Source organism: Oenanthe melanoleuca, chromosome 1, assembly GCF_029582105.1.
Source record: "Oenanthe melanoleuca isolate GR-GAL-2019-014 chromosome 1, OMel1.0, whole genome shotgun sequence".
NCBI lineage: Eukaryota > Metazoa > Chordata > Aves > Passeriformes > Muscicapidae > Oenanthe > Oenanthe melanoleuca.
In genome coordinates this window covers 12,023,272-12,045,012 of record NC_079333.1, presented here as the reverse complement: position 1 = coordinate 12,045,012, position 21,741 = coordinate 12,023,272, and positions in this window count along the sequence as shown.

Sequence of the window (21,741 nt, the reverse complement as noted above, 5' to 3'; positions counted from 1 at the left end):
CAGTCAGAGCAGTAGGTCTTCCACATATTAAAGTGGGAGCTTTAATTTATATTTCTCTTCCACCATCAGGCAGTAATGCAGCTATGGGAATATCTCCCTCCTGTGTGTGTGTGTGTGTGTGACAATGACCCATGAAATGACACCCACACTGGAAACATGGAACATGCAGAAGAGAATCCTAGAATGATATGAACAGCAAAAACTGAATTGTTATGGTATACTCATGGATGAACTTAAAATTTCACATATTTCAAGCACAAATATGTCTTCAGACTGCAGGCTTTATAAAAATCACAAATGCAAGGTTAAGGAGAGTTACTCTCCTGATGACAGCAAACAGCATTATGCTTCCATAGCAAGTCATTTAAACCTGTCCTAATTCAAGCAGAACAAGAACCAGACAGCAAAGGATGAAATGCCAATTTTTCTCCATGTGGAAGTCCAAAGATCACAGAAAAATGGAAAACCACCTTGTGGATGAGGGAAGTGTTTCATCATTTTGGAGTTATAGATCAAAATATCAGTAGTACTCATGCTGGCTCCTGAAAGCTGGACTATGTTGCTTAGGAAAGCAGAAAGGATCATTAACCATGTAGGGAAGAAGCCTGGAAGATATACTTGTACCTTAATTTCTGTGTAACAAGTGAGAGTTATCTAGAAAGGTCTAGATTCACTCCCTTTAAAAAAAAAATAAAAAATAAGGATTGCAAATGGCTGTAAAATCACTGAAGAGTGCAGTGGGAAAAGTTTACTTCCAGTTTGCCTTCATTTTTGGATGTCTAGCCCATGTTCTCCATAGGCTGGCTGTCATCAGGACAGCTTGATCTAATTTTCTGTTTTTCCAAGACACCTTATGCTCTGCTAATAGCTATTTTTCCCCCAAAGATGATAGCTGCTCACAGCTGCTGTCCCTCTCCTTTGTGGATGCTTGGCAGCCCCTCTTCTGTCATGCTGAGAACAAGCACCTGGTCATATAACTGAGAGGCTGCTGGGCCTTTTGGAAGGATGACAACTAAACACCAGCTGTTATCACTAAAAGAGTTCATCCATTCCTCTCCTCATCATCTCCTAAAATCTTTAAAGGAAAAAAAAGGTGACCAGGAGTAGGTTGAAGAAATTGTTGCCCAGAGCAGGGGTACTTCAGATCCTAAAGACTTTGTACTCCATATGATTAGAAAGATTGGGTGCAACTGCTCTCTTTTGGTCTAGTTCTTATGTGGTTCCTGTTCCTACAATGCTGGATAATATTTGCTGCAGTTTAAACTTGTCCTAAAATATATCATGTTTTTAACTCCCATCCCAATCACTCATCCATTTGTAAGCATGCCTAACCTGTCAGGATTGATATGCAGAAAAAGGGACAAGGATGCTGTGTGTTAGTGACAGCTCAGACCTCATCTTGCAACTTCAGGAAAATTTAATTACACTTTTTGGGTTCACTGAACTGATTTTCTCTGCTCGCTAGTATCAACTAGTTGACTTTTATTTTATCAAACATAGAAAAAGAAAAGAACATCCCAAAGTAGACACATGAGATAATATAACTATCTTACACTCTGTAGCTGGAACTATTTCACAGTTCAGTTCCCCAATGAGATTATGAGGCAGCTGCTACATCAGCTGGTTGCTTTCTTTCTATCATGGATCATTCACCTCCTTCATGGTTTGATCTTCTCAAGGTGCTGACAGGTGCCCTACCTAAGCATGTTTGAGCTGTTTCTCCTCTGACACCTATTCCTCACTTCCTGCACTTCTTTGGTCAGATATTCCCTACTCCCACAGCTGTTCCCTGCTGCCCCTTCCCTAATTGTTGGTTACTTAGTGGCCTTTTATTAATAATCTCTGTTCATTCATCTCTTTCAATACAAACACTGCTGGGGGCTGAAGCCTATACAACATCATTATTCCAACTTCCAATTAGAAGTTCTGAAGTTAAATATCCCACTTTTCCTTTTTTTTTTTCACAGTACAGGATCACATCACTAGAGAATTGCTGTTTAAGGTGAGCATTTACCTCAGAATTTGACTTATGAGCTGGCCTGTACTTTCCTATATTCTTACAATTCCAGATTTTCTCTGGTTAGCTGGTGGACTTCCTTTTCAATAACTACCAAACACAATAAAATAGGACATGCTAAAAAAGGTCACATTTCATCAGTTGCTTTCATTTATCTTCCTTTCTCTCTATCACAAATTCACAGAGCTATCTGTGGCCTGTGAAAATCTCTGATTTTCTCTTGGATCCAACCATCAGGCTTGTTTGAGAATGCAGAATTTCTGCTCTGCAAGTGTAGTAATATAGTAGTGTATGGAATAGGATTCTCTAATCCCAAAATTAATTTTAAGTGTGGAATTCTGCCTTTCTCTTAGAATTATTTGTGCCAGTCAAAATTCAGAAGACATCTGACACAAAAGTAGGTTGCCATCCAGTAGCAGGTAGAAAAGCAGCATCAGAATAAAGTACAAAGCCATCAGATCTAGGCCACACTCTCTGACTTAGTTACTAATCTCAATGTTATTGATAGGGGGAAATTTAAACCAAGAATAGAAGTAGAACTGTATATTTTGTTGCTCACAATATAGAAAAGTGAGCAAGGGAAATAAATCCACTTCAAATGGATGAAACAATGAAGAAGGAAAAATCTGGATATTAAGAAGATTTAGCAGGTAATTCACAGTTGCATCTGACTTGTATAGCAAGCTGTAGACAAGCAGCCCTGTTAGGTCAAGAGAAGTGGAGTTAACAGCATTTAACCACCACTTTCCTTTAACAGCTCAGTGCCCTAAAGTAGCATCAGGGAAAATTGCCCCAGCCATGTGGATATCACAAAGGGCTGGTTTGCCATCCCATTGACAGTCAGTTCAGCTTGATCTGATTAGAAGTGCTGGCATTGTTCACTGAGGAGACACATCCATTGTGGAAAGTCATTAGACTTCTCCAAATATTTGTGGCCTGGGCTGTTCTGGGAAAATTGTCTTTGCCTTCCTGGAAAGAGTAAGAACTTCTCAAAAAATTCTCATAAGAGTCTCAGTATCTCCATTTACTGCTGTGATGTATCACAGACCTATTTGGTGCTCCCTCTCAAACAGTCTCAAACCTTTAATGGATTAAGATATTTACAGTTTATCACTCAGAAATAAATTCCCTCTCTCTTCAAACTCAGATCTTACTGCTGGTTATCACACACCTGGCTGTTTTCAAATGCTACCTTCCTTGTGCTTTTAGCTGCACACACTATTTCATTCCTTTTTTCTCAGCAAGAGATAATCTCCAGTTTCTGTGGATCTGTTTCCTTTGTATGGGCTCTGGACTTTTCATGTGGTGAGGAACACAAGTGGTGAAGAACACGTCTGTTAATTCACCTTCCAAGTGAGAGCAGGGCTTTTCTGAGCAGAGGTTGAGCTCCACATTCGCAGTAATAATCAGTGATGTTCTCTACCTCCAACTGTCCTCTTTTCCTGGGAAATCTCCTTATCATGCACATGAATTATATAAAGGCATTGACTGGACTCACCTTTCCCTTGGTGTCAGTTGTCTTTAATAGCCATGGGCTATGGACAATAACCCTGACAATGGCAGCTGCTTCTCTCTCTCTTGAGAAAGCACAAAAGTCCTGGACTGCCCCCACTTCAGTCCTGACAGAGGGATCACCTCAGGGCATGAGCTCAGTGAGGACAAAGACCTCTTAGACTGAAAAAAAAATATTGTGTGGATTGCTGTGTGAAATTTTAGTGCTATGGGAAAAAAAGTGACAAGAAAGTTTCATTACGCCTGAGTGTGTGGATGTTCAATAATGGACAGACCTGATCAAGAAAGAGAGTCACAATATTTTATACCATCTTATTGCTGCTTTCTTCTGCTGAAGCAGCTGAGTCTCGCTCAGAATCTGGTACCTGGCAAGCAGTGTATTGAAATGCACTGGAATACTTGCAGGGCAGACACTGTTGAACAGAATATTCACAAATGGATGCAGCTGCCATTTTCCAGGGGTGCCTTGTAGCTTCTGCAGAGTGACAACAAAATCTCTGAAGATCCACGCCTGAACAAATTATTTAAGCCAATTTCTTTTTGGCCCTTGTACCAGTGAATGCTATGCTCAGAATGAGTCTGATTATTGAGAATATATTTGCTGTCATTTGTTCAAAGGACAAGTGTTGAATCTTGTGGTCTGAAATGAGCAATGATAGGCTGAGGCACTGAAGTGAATAAGGGTTTGGCAAACATTTCTTGCAAGGAAATAATTTTTCTTCTGCATCCATGTGGGTGCCTTGAATGCTTTAGTAAAAATCTGTTTGAACAGGCAGTAATATGGAAGGAAGCATGCTGAAATTTCTCAGAGGTATTGAGAGAAATTGTCTCTTATGATGTCATTAATGGCTTGTGAAATGGAGTTTGGTGTTTAAGTAAAGCAATTCTGGCTGAGCTATATATATTTAAATTGGTTGCTAAGTTAGCTGTGAAGAAAAAATATCTCCTTAAAGATGTTTTCCATTGTTTACAAAAATCTTGCCTTTTGAGATATTTTCTTCAGAACAGTTGACTTAATTGGATTTCTCAGAACAATAAATATGTTTTGTTAAAAAAATGAAACTTAATAGCCATTTGAAGCGAAGTTATATTTTAAGTATGAAAGTGCAGTATAGCACTAGTATTTTAGCTTAACTGCATATTCTAATTTGGAGAAAATACTGTTATACCTACAATGAGTCTGTTCATTCCTGTAAACTGATACTTACCTAAAATAAATAATCACTGCTATGTACATTTGGCTAGTACTAACCATGCATCTGAGCATGGATTTCCCTGAAGTAATATCTAGGATGCACACCACTTGGAGCTTGATGTTTTCTAGAGAGAGCTTTGTTTGGTTTGTGCAGCAAGATAGCTTATTGTACTCACTCATGGTGCTCTCACAAAAATGTAACTCTTGATCAACTCTTGCCAGCATGAATTCTTAATTATTAATTTGTTTTATGCTATTCCTTGCAGAGATGACTCTTAACTCATTAATATCTCTGCATTGCCTCTTCATAAGACATCTCTCACTAAAGGGCAAACAATTTTATTTGGCTGCTTATTTTCTTGATTTACAAATTGCTTATATAGATCACAGACTATCTCTGTTTAGGGCATTAAAATTTATCTCTTAGGTGAAGAAAACAACTACAAGTGTGTGTCTGTCTACTGTCCTGTAAATGATCCCATTTGTCACAGGGGTTAGATTGAGCCAGGGGGATGTAACCCCTGGATGCCACACACTATCCATAGGAAAACCTGTTAACAGAACACAACTACCTGTTTTTGCCAGCCCTGAATGGGTGTAGCAACAGTAGTAATAACAGCAGGTGCTTAGTGTGTTGTTGTTTCTGTTAGGAAAAAGGGAAAAGGAAGGAGAATTGTGTGTAGATGAAAAAAAAAAATAGCTTCAAATGGGTTTCTTTTAAATCTAACTATGTTTAGCAAGAAGTTTACAAGCACAGGAGGTTTGACAAATAGATTTTCATGAAATACATTGAGTTGAATTTTGCTTGGTGGCCAGTGTTTCCTGCACTCCTTACTCTGAGAGTGCCCCTGAGCAATACAGGTGGGGATGAAGTCATTACTGTGAGTTTTCTGGTCAAAATTAAAGAGTTCTGTTCAACAGTGTTCTCTCTATAACATAATTACTCTTTCACAGATTAATTGCTTATTTTCATTTGTGGAAATGCCTCCTCTTTTCACTTTGCTTGGCCTTAACTCTCAAAAGAGCCTATGGACCTTGGTCATCCCCACAGAAAAGGGAATTTTATTCTAAGCCAGAAAAAAGAGCAAACATAAGGCCACTCACACATATTCTTTCTTGCATTCCTTGTGCCTCCCTTCTTAATAATAGAAGATGCATAACTGCAAATTAACCCCAATGATTTTTTTCATCTTCATCCTTCCTACATGAGAGACTGAGAGAATTATCTCGGGATGTCCAGGAAAAGAAAGCAAAAAGCATGGTGCAACTATCACCCTCTCAAAGGACAATTCACTCACTTTTTCCTCCCAGAGATGGATCCAGGACTCTTGCTTTAATCATGTACAACATAAACCATTCTGGGATTGTGATTATGTCTTGCTGCTGCTTACCCAGCAGATTTAGTTTCTCATTCATTTGATGAAATACTGTATTTGTTGAACTTACCTGTGATGGTTTGGCTGGGTGCTGAGGCTATAAAAACTGCTTACCTGCATTTAATAAACAGCATTTGCAGTCATTTTACAAGTATCTTGGCTTTTTCAGTCTTGCCTTCTGAATATTGTGGGTATGGAACAAACAAATCTGAATTTCCCTTTAAAATTTCATCAAAGGCATAGTTCTCAAAAGTCACTAGTTTTTTGACAGTCCAGGAGTGCCATCCACAGGATGAAATTCATATTTTTTGCCACAATGCCTTTGATACTTCAGTTGGGAAAAAATAGTTTAAAAAGAAAAGGAGAGGAATCTGCAATTTACTTTTGATACCTATGCAATTTACTTTTTTACCTTTTATGTCTTTAAATATTTACACTGTAACCAAATAGGAAAACCTTTCTCTCTGCTGAAATTGAATGACAAGCAAAGATGTGCTTTAGATCTTTAGGTGGTTGATAATTGACTTCTAACCATTTATAAAAAAATAATGATGCTATTATAGCCTAGCTATGGTTTGGGGTTTTTTTTTAAGACTGTCCTGTTATATTGACACAGAACATATTTCTTCTGTATTCATTGAAATCTCTAGGGAAAATACTCCTGTACCCAAGGAGAGCTCATTGGATAATAAAACCAGGAAGTTGTGCAGGTCTGCATTTTCTAGTTAAGATGGTAGTATTAAAGCCAATTTCCCAAACTAAGGTGATATTCTGAGAAATAAAATATTAAATAGAAAACATTTCTTAATGCATATTCTGTTCTTGAGTCTAACACTGCCTTGAGAAACTATAATGATAATAAATAAATCTTAGCAATTTTGTAATACATAGGAGGAAAAATTTCTCCTCTCAAGTAGAGGGAAATGTGCAACTAGAAAGGAGTACATTTATTAAAAATTAACTGCAGAGAAACCATAAACTTTTCAAAATATCTGTGAATTTTTATTTCCTTGAATGCTTTCATGATGTGAAACCATCTTCATGATGTGAAATGCATCTTCATGATATCTTTGGCCAGTGTTAGAAGCCACAGTGACAAAATAAGGTTTTGGTGAGGAGTCATAAGTTAGTTTTAGTTGTCCTCTACCATCACTGGTATAGTTTTGGAATTTCTGACCTGTGATTTTTGTGAGCCTTCTGCCATTAGTTGCAATGAAACAAAAGATGGACAGCTGCTCAATGTCTCTATGGTCAGGAGAAGTTTTCCTTGTCTTTTCCTTTCCCTATTCTCTATCCCCCAGCACTGTTTTCTATGCCTGTTATGATTTGCCAACTCACTCCAACACACTTTCTTTCCCCCTCTGCTTGCCACTTGTCTGTTTTACTGCCTTTCCTGTCCCTGCTGAACATAAAGCTGTGCTGCTATGGTGTATGAAAAAATTATGAATGACCTCAAGTCAAAACCCACTGAATCTGTTAATTTCTTTGACCTTGGATGTACTTGGTACAGTTGCTAACACAGTAAGTGTAATTATCTCCCCACTGTCAAAATTTTTCCCATATTCAGTGCTTTTTGTGTAGCTAGGTCAATCCTATTTTCTTTCCAGTCTATAAGGTGCAATCCAAAATGTTCCAAAGCAAAAGTGATTATGATCCACCTATCATTTTACTTTAAGAAGAGATTGGGTTTGATTTTATATTTTTGGGAAAGATATGCCAGGGAAGCTAAAGACCAATAAGCAGTTCAGATGCCCAGTACAGCTTGCAAAATTAACCTTCCATGATTAATTAACCTTCTGTGCTCTCAGCTGAAAGTAACACTGAATGGGTTGGGATTACTTAAGTGCAAGTCTACATACATATAGAAACACAGGTATTAGGACTGACAGAGAAGAACACAGTCCAGACAGTTGGATTCCCAGCTGAAACTGCAGGAATGGTGTTTTCATATTGGTTTATTAGGCAGGAAGGGAGAAGAAATCCCTATTGAACTCATAATATTATTGTACAGAGCAGTATTTCAGAATATCCTCCCTGAAAATGTGACCTAGAAAGTTATGCTATTTTTATTTGTCAGACTTGTGGTAACCATTGCACAGGTCAGTGCTTAAATAATGCATCACTTAAGGTTTATTCTCTCTCTTAATTTCTCTTGGAGGGTAAGTTCTGGTACCATGGGGCTTCTTTGTTTATGATATTAATATCTATAAAGTTCACACCTGAAAATTGAGAATAATCCTGAAGTGTGGAGAAAAAGATATCTCAACAGTTTCATGTATTTTTTCTGGGTTTAAGATATTTCAGCCTTTTATTCTTCCTTCAAAGGATCTCTATAATGTTTGGTCACTAAACTAATGACTCTTCATGTCTAATTGTTTCTATTTACACCCTCTGCAACCTTATTCTACAATCTACAAGAAACTCAGGTTGTTTAAAAGTATCAAGATCTATGTCTTGCCATCAATATATTTTAAGAAACCCAAAATGTACCATTTTCTGTACATTTTCTTGTGTTTGTCATTATTGACAGTATCATACTTGGCCTGAAGTTTTTAATAGCTGTGGAGTTCTTTCTGTATTACCACAGCATTCCTGCAATGGGACTTTTACCAATCACTAAAGATGAAAAAAATTCCAGTGATTTAAGTCACAGTTAACACAGATAAAACAAACCTTTCCAGAAATAGGTACCCCTTCCAGGATCATAGTGGGAGGAAAGAAAAGAAAAAATATAGCTGTTCATGGATGCCAGACTTAAATAGAAGGTGCTGTGAGATACCAGAAAAGCTGTGGTTGCTCCATCCTGGCATTGTGCAAGGCCAGAACACTGATCTAGTGGAAGGGGGTTGGAACTGGATGATCTATAAGGTTCCTTTCAACCCAGGTCACTCTATGGAGCTTGTGTGGGGGCTAAGAGAACAATATAGCTTCTACTGTGACACCAGTACCCTCTAAAATGGTTTGTTATCATTTTGGCATCCAGAACATAAACATTGAGAATTCTGCCACCCTTGAGTTCCTAAGCAAGTCACATTTATTGCCTGATCAAATATTGATGTGATGAGAGGTCATGCTGCTTTCTGAAATCCCATTAGCAACCTGTGTACTGGGGGAGAGCTCTAACATTCTTTTTAAATTTGGCTGCTTTAGAAATTCTTGTCTAAGATATCCATAAATAATACATACCTCAGGCCTGGCCAAAAAATATCAAATTCACTCTGAGCTGCTGGTCTTGACTGGAAACAGATTGCAAATGGTGGAGGAGGTATGATTTGTTCAGACTTCTTTTTCAGGACAGCTCACAACATTACAGGACAGAAGTGCTGATCACTTTTGGAAGTTCTCATTTGAGTGTTAATCCTCAAAGCTGGCCTTCCCAAGCCTGACAGGGGAGATGAGCCTATGGAATTTTCTGAAGTAAGGGTGAGGACTGCTGGGGGATGGTCTAAGGCTGCAAGGGATTGCCCCCTTTGTTCAGAGGCTTTGAACCTGAGTAAATGAGCAGGAAAAGTTGGGTTTTTTTAAAAATCCCACTAGGCCAAGGACAGATTTATTTACTCTACAGGCAGTACAGAGCACAGTGCATTATATGCATGTTTAACAGGTTGCTTGGGAACCATCTCAGACTTTTATAACATGATATGACAACCTTTGCTCAAATTTGTGCAGTACCAGCCTGGATGCAGCTGTTCCAAGGGCTCCTTATCTTGCTTTTCCACCTGGTCTATGAATGCAGTCATTAACAACTTTACTGATCCCATGGCTAGCAATGATAAGTAATAATTAAGTTAATATGAACATTCATAGTACTATTATTTGTCCTAATCACAATGCCATGTGTGCACCAGAGGCATGTGAGGTCCTTTATTGTCACAGTCCATCTGAATATCTCAAATTTAGGGAACAATGGTCTCTGTAAATTAAGCTTTATTTTATGAACTCATTAGCCAAAATAAAACCAAACAAGACAAATATTTCCTCAAATTGCCTTTGTACAGACTCACATGTCTATGAGCAAAATGGTTCCCTAGACAATGGTGAGAACACTCATTCTTCATCTTCCTCCCCTGCATCACTCTGGGAAGCACAAAAGCCTTGGGATCCAGCTGCTTCTGGAACAGCTTCAAAAGCTTTTTTCAAAGAATCTCGCAATCATTATGGTTGGAAAAGACCTCTGAGATCACTGAGTTCAGCCTTTGACTGATCACCACCTTGTCATCCAGACCCTGGCACCAAGTGCCATGTTCAGTCATTTCTTGAACACCTTCAGGGAGTTGTGACTCCACTATCCTGGGCAGCCCATTCCCATGTTTAACAACCCTTTTACTGAAGAAATTCCTCCTTATGCCCAACCTGAATCTTCTCTGGCACAGCCTAAGGCTAAGCTTAAGTTAAGCCAATGTATTTACACCTTCCATCTTGGAAATTGGATCTGTACCACATCCATTACTTACTGGATTCTGAAGAGACTTCCAGACAATTGCTATGCACAGGGCAGGAGGTGATATCTTCAAGAGAGGATGAGCAGAGTGGGATCTATTCCTTCCCATGCATTGCATCCCAACAACACATGGTTCTGTCTTTGACCCGAGGTCTCATCCATTAGGTCTCAGCATGAGGAGTGTGTCAGGCCAAAACTGGAGCAGGAACTGAGCCAACAGTCAAGAGTTATGCAGGCATGAATTCAAAACTTCCAGAATAGCCAAATGAATTGTGGGGTATTATAAGGTTTTCTTTATTCAAAGAAAAATTCAGCAGGACATTTTGTTCTTCTCTAGACCACATTAGGGGTCCTGCATGGTCTGTTTTAGCCTCAAATGCTTTGTAAGTGTCTAAAGAAATGTGACATAATCACCAGCCTCTTCAAAGTCAAAGACATTCAAATACACTATTCTGTAACTGAGGTATCATGGCTGGCTCAGGAAATTCTGACCCAGGAAAATTGGAATTACAGCTGCTGAATAACTGCTCAGAACTTCTGTGAGAGGAGCTGTAGGCATCTACTGCTATGGACTATGACAACATGCATTTTCTTCATGGACTGATTACTTATCTTTATAAGAAAAGTCCATCTTTCATATTCCTTATTTGGAAGACTCTTTCAGAAAGAAATATTTATTACAGACAGTTTGTACCTGTTTGCATTCATGTGGATGAAAGATTACATGGATTACTTGGATTTCTTCATTGGATGATTTTGGTGGGAGTAAAAAAGGAAGAGAAACGGGAGTGAATGTTTTCCCAAGTTAAATAAGAGAACTGAAAATCAATATTCTTTTTTTCCAATCTTAGTTAATTTATTTTGCTAGATTCATTATTGACTCTATGTGCTAAATTTTCTCTCCCAAAGACTTTCTTCAAAAAGATGGTATAACATCATTTTCTGCATGTACATCTTCTGGATCCACTTAGTCAGGAGAAGGCTGATTGTGGAAGCTGTTCCTGCTCCTTTGCTAAAGTTACAGTGTGACTTAGTAAAGGATATTATTTTTTTCCCATTCTTCTATTTCCTATTATCTTTGGAAAAAAAATCAACTTTCTAATATAAATTCAAGTGTCTCTGGTGTTGCCTTAATTTGTCTTCTAGTTCCTAGAAAACATCAGAGTGAGTTGGTATTCTAACCATTACCCCAGGAACCAAAATAGGCATCATTTATAGATGGAACAGACTGTTTTCTTCCTGAGGCCAAGAAAAATTTTTAGGACAGCCTCAGGTAACCTGCTTAGAGCTATCAGCAATATTTTTTTCTCCTGAGTCTTATTTGCACTGTCCTGGGCCTGAGAAGGGCTGAGATGGGTTCCCACTGCCCAACCTCTCTGAGCTCCAGCTCTGGAAGTGCCTCCAGGGAAAGGATGCAGCTCCTGGCAGCTCCCACCCTTTCTCTGGGAACAGAGGAAAGCCAGGTGAGGCAAAAGAAAATCCATCAGCACCACCAGCATCCTTCTCCTGAAAAGTCTTTGGTATGCTGGTGCCACTCTAGATCTCTCAGCTTCAAGAAAATTCTCACAACTGACTGTAGCAGTCGTAGAAAAGATGAACATAACAATCTAGAGGCACAGATAACTTGTAAGTCTTCCTGTAAAGCTCTTAATTTTTTATAGTCAGTAAGTTGGTTTTTTTTATTTGCTGTTTTGAGCTATGTGTCAGTGTTTTGTAACTCTAATAACTACTACTTCATTTGCATTTATGTTAAGATTTTTGTTAGGCTAACAGGAAATTCTTGGCTCCATGTTTAATGTGTACTCCCCTCCACCCATCACCTTATTCTTAATGGTGTTCAGTGCTATTCATACAGCAGGTCTGTGCAAGGCAACAAGCAAAAATGTTTTTAAGTCACCTATTTTTAAGTCACAGCAAACCCTGATGCAAAACCAAGGCTTAGCACAACATTTACAGTAAGTGATGAAGATGGGAAGATGAGTACAAATGAAACTGTAGAAGAGTTTACATGTGGAATCTCCAGATATAACAGCAGATTTCACCAGCCTCCATTACAAGAAAAATTAAACCCTGATTTAAATGAAGAGTTAGAAAAAGGTGCAAGTAGATGCATTAGTTACAAAGAGGCTCTTTATAAGCTGGCAGCTCTTTTTCCTCTTATTTTTGTCCAAATGCTCCTTTTGACCATGTCAACAATATCTGAGATATCAAGGTAATTTTCCAGGTGATTTGTGGCTATTTAGCTCTCTATGCTTCTTTTTTAAAGGTTAAGAGAAGTGATCTAAGTTTCCCTGTTTACTGATTATTTGATTTGCAATCTGTCAGTCTAAAACCATTTATCAGTATGAAAATGAAATAGAATAATTCTTTATGAATTTTCTTTCTCCTCATAGCTTCTGATTATGGTCCAGCATTATTAAAACACCCAAATGGAGTTTGTTGTGGAGCTAAAAATCAGTGAATTTGAGGACACAGGGATCTTATCAGAAGTGAGCTGTAGATGTGGAGAGGGGGCTGGAAGGTGACAATATAAAACTTCTGGGACATGCACCAAGTTGAATTTTGAGCCTTGTCATCACCGTGCAACACTTGTGCTAATTTAATATCAGATCAGATCTGTCTCTGCACTTGTGAGATGTGCAAGTGGTGCCAACACAGAGTTGACAAATCTAGAGGGACCCTTTCTTTTATCCAACAGGAAAGTTACAGATTCCACACCCAAATCCTTTAAAAAATGATGATGTGAGCAGGACTTAGTGGAAAACAAGAAACAGGCAGATGTAATCAGAGTAAAACTGGATTCACTGATCTTTATCTAAGGAAATGCTCTCTAGAAATGATTTTTCAAGAAGAAATCTAATTTGGCAATTAGACTGTAGAAACTAACTAAAAAGGACTATCATTCACAGACTGGTCATCCTCATTCTTGTAATTAGTATCTTTTTTGAAACCCATGTGACTGGATGAGAGTTTTCCCCAAGACAGTTATCATTCTCTTCTGCCTAGAAATAATGATCCACACATAAATCTCCTTTGACATATTCAATCTTAGTTCCTATCAACAAGCTGTTGAGCTTGGATGGACTTAGAAATCCTGTAGAAAAGACTACAGTAAATTGTGCATAAAATCACCACCATGCTGGAGATGTACCACCTTAGAAATCCTTTGGGATATTTCTGGGTTCTGTAAACACAAAGAAAAGAGTTTTGAAGCTTTATTTTTCTGTGCTGAAATCCTGAGTGATTATAATCCATTGTACCCTCTTCACATGCCTGAAATTGATTGAATAGCAATATTTACATAGGTACTGCTAAAGCAGAATCTAAGGAATGCTTATTTCATCTTAATGAGTGCAGTACTGAGGGAAAGAACAAATGCTAATAAAAAAACATTTTTTTGAAATTTTTCTGAATAAAAAACAGAAACAGCTTTTACTCCTTTTTTGTCTTTATTAAACTGAATGTTTTCAGCAAAAATAGTCTAAATTATTTTTTGTTGTTCTGCTACTGTGTTTTCTAGGATTTGAATAAAGAATTTGTCATAAATGTGTGTGTTGTTGAAAGATCCATGCCTAAGGAGTTTGTGTAGCCATCTGGAATGCATTGTTTTTCCTGGTTTTTAGGAAGAGGCAATCTTTTTATCAAGAAGCAGAATTGTTCTAGCATAGTCTGTGTGATCATCAGTTTCCAAGTGAATGAAAGAAAGAACAAAATTACTTTGGTAATTACTCAGACACCAAATTGTAGTGCTTGAAGAATAAGTAGAACAATTTCTGGTAACTGCAGTTTTTATTAGAAACAAAGTTTGTTTGCAGTGATTTGCTAAAATTTCATAACTGTAACCATAATAACAAATCAGCAAAAATATCTCTCTGGAGTAGGAAATCAAGGCTGCCGTATTCAGAAATAGAGATTATTGTTAAATTCTTTCTTTTTAATGTAAATCAACTGAGATCTTTAATTTCTATCAAAGTTGCATAGGCTGACTATTGTCAAATCAGGGTGAAACTGTAAATTGTGGAAGCACCAACACAAAGCTTCCATGTGTGCACGGTTTCAGTGGTTTGTTAACTCCATCCAGAACATAACTCTGGGAATGTTTCCGTGTGTTTTCCCTACCCTGAGCTGTCAGTGCAACACTAAGAGCAGCAGTGCAGTTGCACTCTGCAGCGATGCACCCTGAGACCCTGGCTTCTAATCCGTGTCCTTTTTTCCTTCCAAATAAAGGAGGAAAAACTAGGGATTTGGGGAGAGCAGCACTGCCCTCCGGTGGGCAGACTGATCCTTCACAGAGGGAAGATCAGTTTTCTTCCAGATCTTGAAATACTCAAAAAAACTGTGCCTAAAACTGTACCCCCAGCAAAACATACGTGCTTGGATTGAAACTTGCAAGGTAAGGTCCAAATATGAATAATGAAAACCCTTTTATTTCTGGAGGGTTTAGGGGGGTGGGCATTGTGGTTTTTTGTCCTGTTTTTTGCTTCTTTTTTTTTTTTTTTTTACATCTGTAAAATACTTCTATGCAAGATTAGAAATCACTGTAAAATAGAAGGGGAGTACTTTTGTCTTTGGACATATTGTCAGTAAAGGTGAGTTTGCTTCCTTCATGTCTCATTCAGTGTTTTAAATTTTCAACCCTGAATGAACACTTGTCATTAATCTGATTAGAATAAAATATTCTCCTTCTTGAGATCTTCATCTGTTTGTTATTGGACAGATCACAACAAAGACTAACTCAAATCAACAGCAAAAATGTTTCTATTTGAATTTAATCAGAAACAGCAAGGGAATAAAATGTGTATGTTTTAAATTTGCATAAATACAACTAAGTTTGCATAGAAATAATGTTGGTAAGCAGCTGTTTCTGCTGGAATATAATTGTTATGAAACCCTTTCACAGACTTCCTTCCAGGTACCAAACTACTGATAGCAGCTTTCTGAGAATAAGATTTCAAAAGCTTTGAATTCACCTTGCAAAACTTCCTTCTGATAAATTTGTATATAAGACAGAATCAGAAGTCTGCTTAAGTCAAAACATTTGACTGAGCCAATATAAAACCTTTGCTATCATAAAATTCTGGACCGATTTGGGTTGAAAAGGACCTTAAAGATGCCTCTCACTATTCCAGGTTGCTCAGAGCCCCATCCAACCTGGCCTTGAACATTTCCAGGGATGGGGCAGCCACAGCTTCTCTGGGCAGCCTGTGCCAGGGCCTCACCACCCTCACAGGGAAATTTTTTTTTTAATTAGATTGTTCTGAGTGAATTGTTTTTAAAATGTCCATGTTCTAACTTCTATGTTTTCCTAACATCCATGTGTCATTTGGAATGCTTACAAGGAGCTGGAGTACTTTTTTTCCAGTCTTTTCCAGACATTTGGCCTGGGAATACATAAGCATACTTGTACTAGTGGATTTGGGGATTTGGGGGTTTCAGCCAGCTATTTTTTTTTTAATTTTTTTTCTAGATAAATTACATGGTGAAAGTCCTTCTAAAGTCCTTTAACACCAGTATTTTAAGATTAATTTAGAGAGATGCTTGGGGGCTTTTAAGTACCTTAAGAAAAATTTCCTCAGATCCAATTAGCTGAAAGCATGTGTTTAATACTAAATACTCTCTAACCTGGGCTTTTGCACCCATATTTGAGCTAAGGCCTTGACCCTCACTTGCAATAGTCACTTCTCTAACCATATGAACACAGCTGAAATTTCTGATAAAGCAACAACATTTGCTGCTTTGCTGGATTTGTTGGCACATCTTTCCTTAAAAATTTATTTTTCATGCTCCAACTAATTTTCTACCCTAGGATAATCTCTCTGGCTCAACAGGCATTCCTCAGAGGGAGGACTTTTTATTTCAGTTTGAGGCTGACTTGACTTACCAGCTCTGTGCTAGCTTTAAGATGAGTTTCCATACATTACTGAATCAGTTTTAAAATTATGCATCAGGTTTAATTTTCTCCTGTTGATTTTCCAACTGCTGCAGCAATATGTTTCCCTCAACAATTAATTTGTTTAGTATTCATGAGCATGCAAATGATTTTAAAACCATTCTCAAGATCATCACCATCTCACCTAAACACTTATTAAAATGTGGGACTAAACTTCACTGGATTTCAAGTGGAGTTATTAGTTGAAATAATGTAGGGACTTAAAATGTGGCTTAGCTTCTTTTTATATGCTGAGAAGGGTTTAAAACTAAGCTGACTCTTTTATAAATGCAATAACTCAATGAGATATATATATATATATATATATTACAGTTTGTTAGAAGATTACTTTTAAACATTGTTCCTTAATTAAATATATATTTTTAAAAGCTGTATTTGAATATAGATTTAAAATACTACTGAAATCTGAGATACTTACATTTAATTTCAGTTTTATTTAACTACTATAAATATGTAGTGCAGTAAGATCAAAATGCAAGTATGATATTTCCTATTTTTTTATAAATATAATCACTATTCTGAGATGTCCTGGGGTTTCCTCTACAACCAGTGATGGCTGCAATGGTGATGTCAGTGAGAGTCTCAATTTGAGTGAGCTTTGGATCAGACCTGTTAGCATCAACTTCCAGCTATGAACAGCTGGATTTATAAGAGTTAGTTGACACAATTCCTAAAAAAATGGTGGGCTGTTTCTGGAGAAACATGCACTACATCCCTAAGCTTAGCTGATACTTGCAGATATTAGAAGAGGCAGCTTAATGATCTGTATCTGTCCATTTTGGGTGATGAAAGGGACATATCTCCCTGCTATCTAAATTCCAATATATGGAAAAAAAGACCTAATGAAGCTGAACTCACTGCTCCAGGAAAGAACATTTTAGTTCTATTATTCTCCAAAATTGCAAGAGGACTAATACAGCCTGGGGAAGATTGTAAAATGAATTATCCTTAGCTGCACTTTTCCTTATGGCCTGCTTCCAAAGCAAAGCACTTTCCTTTCACTCCCTATGAATACCTTTGCTGTCATCCTTTGGTTTATTTTACTTTAGGGACATGATCAGCTTTTATCTCCCATTAAAGATCCATTTCTGGCTGCAGGTAGCAGCATTTGAAACCTTTTCCCTGCACTATCCCTTTAGACTCTTTGTGCCATGAAATTGGTCCTTTTTTCTTTTTCTCCTTCTTGGTTTGCAGATAGTGAAAGTTGATGCATCAGCCACCTTGATGTTTCCCATTGGACACTAAGAAATAACCAGGCAAAAAACCCAAGTCTGGATGAGAACAACACAGAGGCCAAAAATCCCACAAAAACACAAAAGCAGGAGGCTTTTTTTTCCTCAGCTTTTCATTTAGCTAGAATTTTGTATTGACTCCAAACCAGGAAACTGATTTTTTCTAAAACTCCCCTTTTTTTAAGAATTGAAAGCTTTTCAGGACTGAAACTTTCAGTTCTTAGCTAGGAAACCCTCTTTAAATTTTTAGGAAAAAATAAAAAAAATCTCTAACTAGTTTAGTCACTTTGCCTACCTTGATGTCTAAGGTCAAGGAAGCAGAAAATGACTCAGGGTGTTTGCAGGGCTGCCAGACTCTGGTTCCATATGTAATCCACTGAATTGAGCCTGAATATAGATCCTGGATTTGTCTCCCTTATCCACAGTACTTGACCTAGGTGTGTCTTCATCAGCACCACAATCCCCTGGCTCACCTGCCTGGATTTGCTTTGATGCTGTTAGGCAGCATGAGGCACATGCCATGTTCTGTGAGCAGCTCTGTGGTGTGGAGTGAAGGGTTAATGCTCTCACCCCTCTCAGTCATGTCAGGCTTAGCTGAGCCAGCTCAAGGAGCACCATTTTAATCTGATACAGCCTAGTGGCAAAAAACCCTCTCCTTTAGAGAACCCAGAATGGGCTTAGAAAGCAGAAAAGGTTGTGTGACTCAGAGAAATCTGTTAGGGGTACAGATTGTATGGGCTTTGCCTAAACTGCACATAGCCAATAGAAGGACGTCATACAGCTGGAAAAAGCCATTTCCCACTCACATTTACACAGTCTGATATTCTATTACACAGTATCACAGAATCAGAATGGCCTGGATTGGAAGGGCCCTTACAGTTCATCTAGTTCCAACCCTCTGCAGTGGACAGAAACATCTTCCACTAACTCAGAAACTTTCAGAAGTTCTTGAAAAAGTTATTTTGAGGTACCAGGAGCTTAAAATCTGTGTACAGTAACCACTCCTTATGAAAGAGAGCTTTTAGAAAGATATATCTTAAGGTATTTGAAAATAGACTGCTATTTTATTTCCAACAGGTCCCAAAATTATGACTGCTGGTATGCTGTTCACTGAGCCCAGTGGATATTCTATAAATATCTGTTAAAATTTTGGAATATTGGCTTCAATGCACAGTGGAACATGACTGTGAAAGTTAAACAGAAGGGATGGTCTGTGTAAATCCTGCACAAAGCAGAAATCCCAGCGGTTCATGCAGTAGTATAAAACCTGATCAATGAGAACTAAACAACTTGTTTTCTAACATGGAAAAAGAAAACTGTTTTATTTGTCTGAGTTAGAATAGGAACACTGTGCAGAGAAAAAGATTTAACAATAAACACAGTGGCTGCCTCCTGATATTGAATGTATTATTTCCAAAAGGGTGGCAGATCAAGCAAGGAGTGTGATTTTTAACAATATTGGCCTGACTGTGAGTTTTGTTAATGCAGGGATTCATATTTTCTTTCAACTTTTCAGAATTGAGCTGTTAGTTAAGAGTTTCTTTCCCTGGAGGTTAAAATTCTCTGTTACCTAAATAGTGGCAAGTATTTGAAAAATCACCTTCACCTTTTCTTTTTTTCCTCTCTTTACCTTGTCATTTAGTGTCACCAACTGTCACCAATCTGAAAGCTTCATATCATTGAATGAGATGTAGTGGTTATCATATCTTCATTATGATTAATATTTATTTACTCACTAAATTGTATCATTTGATTAAGTAATATTCTTTTTATCTATTGTACTGTGTCCAGCTGGGGTGGAGCTAATTTTCTTTTTTTTTGTTCATGTGTTTCATTGTTCATGTGTTCACATGTGACTGCAGTGAAAATCATTTTTGTGGGAGATTATGCTGTTTTCAGCCTCCACATACTTTTTTTTTTTTTTTTTTTTTTTTTTTTTTTTTTTTTTTTTTTTTTTTTTTTTTTTAATGCTGCAAAAATATGCGTGACTACACAATCTGAGTTTATTATTAATGATCTCATTTTTCTCTTGGGTAAACTTGGTCTCAAAGATAAAATCTCAAAGATAACTAGTAAAACAAATATTACTGGGGGACAGAAGAAAAATTCAGGTTATTAATGTCCCCATATGAAACTCTAAGCTCATGGAAGAAAGTCAGACATGTGCTATAGGGTAGGAAAAGATTTTACTTATGAAATAAGAAAAAAACCGAGTTGAAATAAACCAATTTAAATTGTCATTTTTGTTCATTTAGAAGCAGTCATCTATCATGATTATTCTTTCTTACTTCTGGGAAAGAAACAGAAACTTTATATTTGTTATAAAATATGTGAGACTCATTCAGCATTTGCATATTCTGAATGTTATATCTGTGTTGCTCTGTCAACTCAAATCTCTATAAACTTGTTAGACTTAAGAGACCTTGTTCTTCCAGAACAAAGACTTTCAAATTTACAGCAGACTAGCACACTGTGCTACAAGCTTTTGTCCCCAAGACAATAAGTCTAATACTAAATATATATGGATTTTTTCCAGTTGGTTGTAACAGGGAAATCTTATAATTTTAAATTCAAGTTTAGTTTTTTGTGACTGAAACTGCTTAATTTTCTATTTATATTTTGAAGAATTGACAGAGGTATGAGAGAGGGAATGCAGCCTTTTTTAGCAATAGAATTTCCTACTTGGTTCCACTTCTGCAATCTTTCATCAATTCTACATGTAAATGAGAAAAAAGAGAGATCTCAAATCCATCTGCTGGTCTTGTACTTAACAAGACATAATTTTAAATTGATTCCAAATGTATTATTTCTGCAAAGTTATGAGAAAATGAGGGGGTGAATGAGCAATATAATGCTTGCAGGGTTTTGACTTTTCTATTGAAATAATTGATATATGTGTTAGCTGGAAATGTTAAAACTCTTGTGTAATTGTATAGTTATAGATGAATACAAGCTAAAATGCAGATATATTTGCAAGCTTTAAAATAATTTTGTAGAATTACACTGAGCCATTTCATTCTCATTGCCTGTCCCTTCCTTCAAGAGTAAAAAATATATGAAATCTGAAATATTGGTCACTTCTCTAAGGGATTTGTAAGGCTTGATTTTTGGCATCATTCCATTTGATCTATTTCTAATAATTTCTATGCTTTTCCCATGTTTCAGACTGACTTAAAAGAGCAAGTATTTTCTCTTTTTGTTTTCATTTGTTTGTTTCTTTTTCCTCCAAAGCATATGAAATCTGTCAGGGTTGATTTACATTGGGATGTAAATCCTTCCATGCTGTCTAGCCCTCTGTCTCAGTTTTCCAGTTCTCATTGGTTTTTCATTGGCACTTCCAATTTTTAAATGAAGACAAATTGAGTCTGAAGGCTTGTAATAGACTAAAAAAGCCATAAAATTTCAAATATCATTGCTAGTATTTCCTGTGTGCTGATGAGTTTGATATCAGGTATTTTTCCCCAATTTAGATAGCCATTAAAATAAAGAAGTTGTTGATAGATTCAACAACAGAGAGTTATAAAACATTTTTCCATTCAGTATCTTGGGAGCATTTAAAGAATTTTGAAATAAAAGGTGTTCTCTTTGTTGTACCTACAATGGGTAATGAGAAACAACTTGAACAAAATGACCAAAATTTGGACTCCTGTCCAAATAGAGGAGCCCAGGTATTTGAATCTTTGAGAAAGTAATTACATGCTTAGTTGCTTTCAAAATCCAACAGCATTTTCCTCATCCTTCTGTGTTACTTGTCAGCTACTGCTAAAAGGATTATTGTGTTAAAAATAAAAATAAGAAACCAATTGTACATCACTTTGTTTATTTATCATCTTGTCAAACATCCAATGTGAAAAGTAAATTTGGTGCAAGAAGATCAATGGATTATCATAGAGGTCTGGCCTGAATATCTCTCCACATGTATCTAAAAGAATATAAATTACCTTTTGTTATTTTGAGGGTCATGTAAAGAGGCAAAAAAAAAGGAGTGACCAAATCATTTAGTGCTCTACCTTGAGAT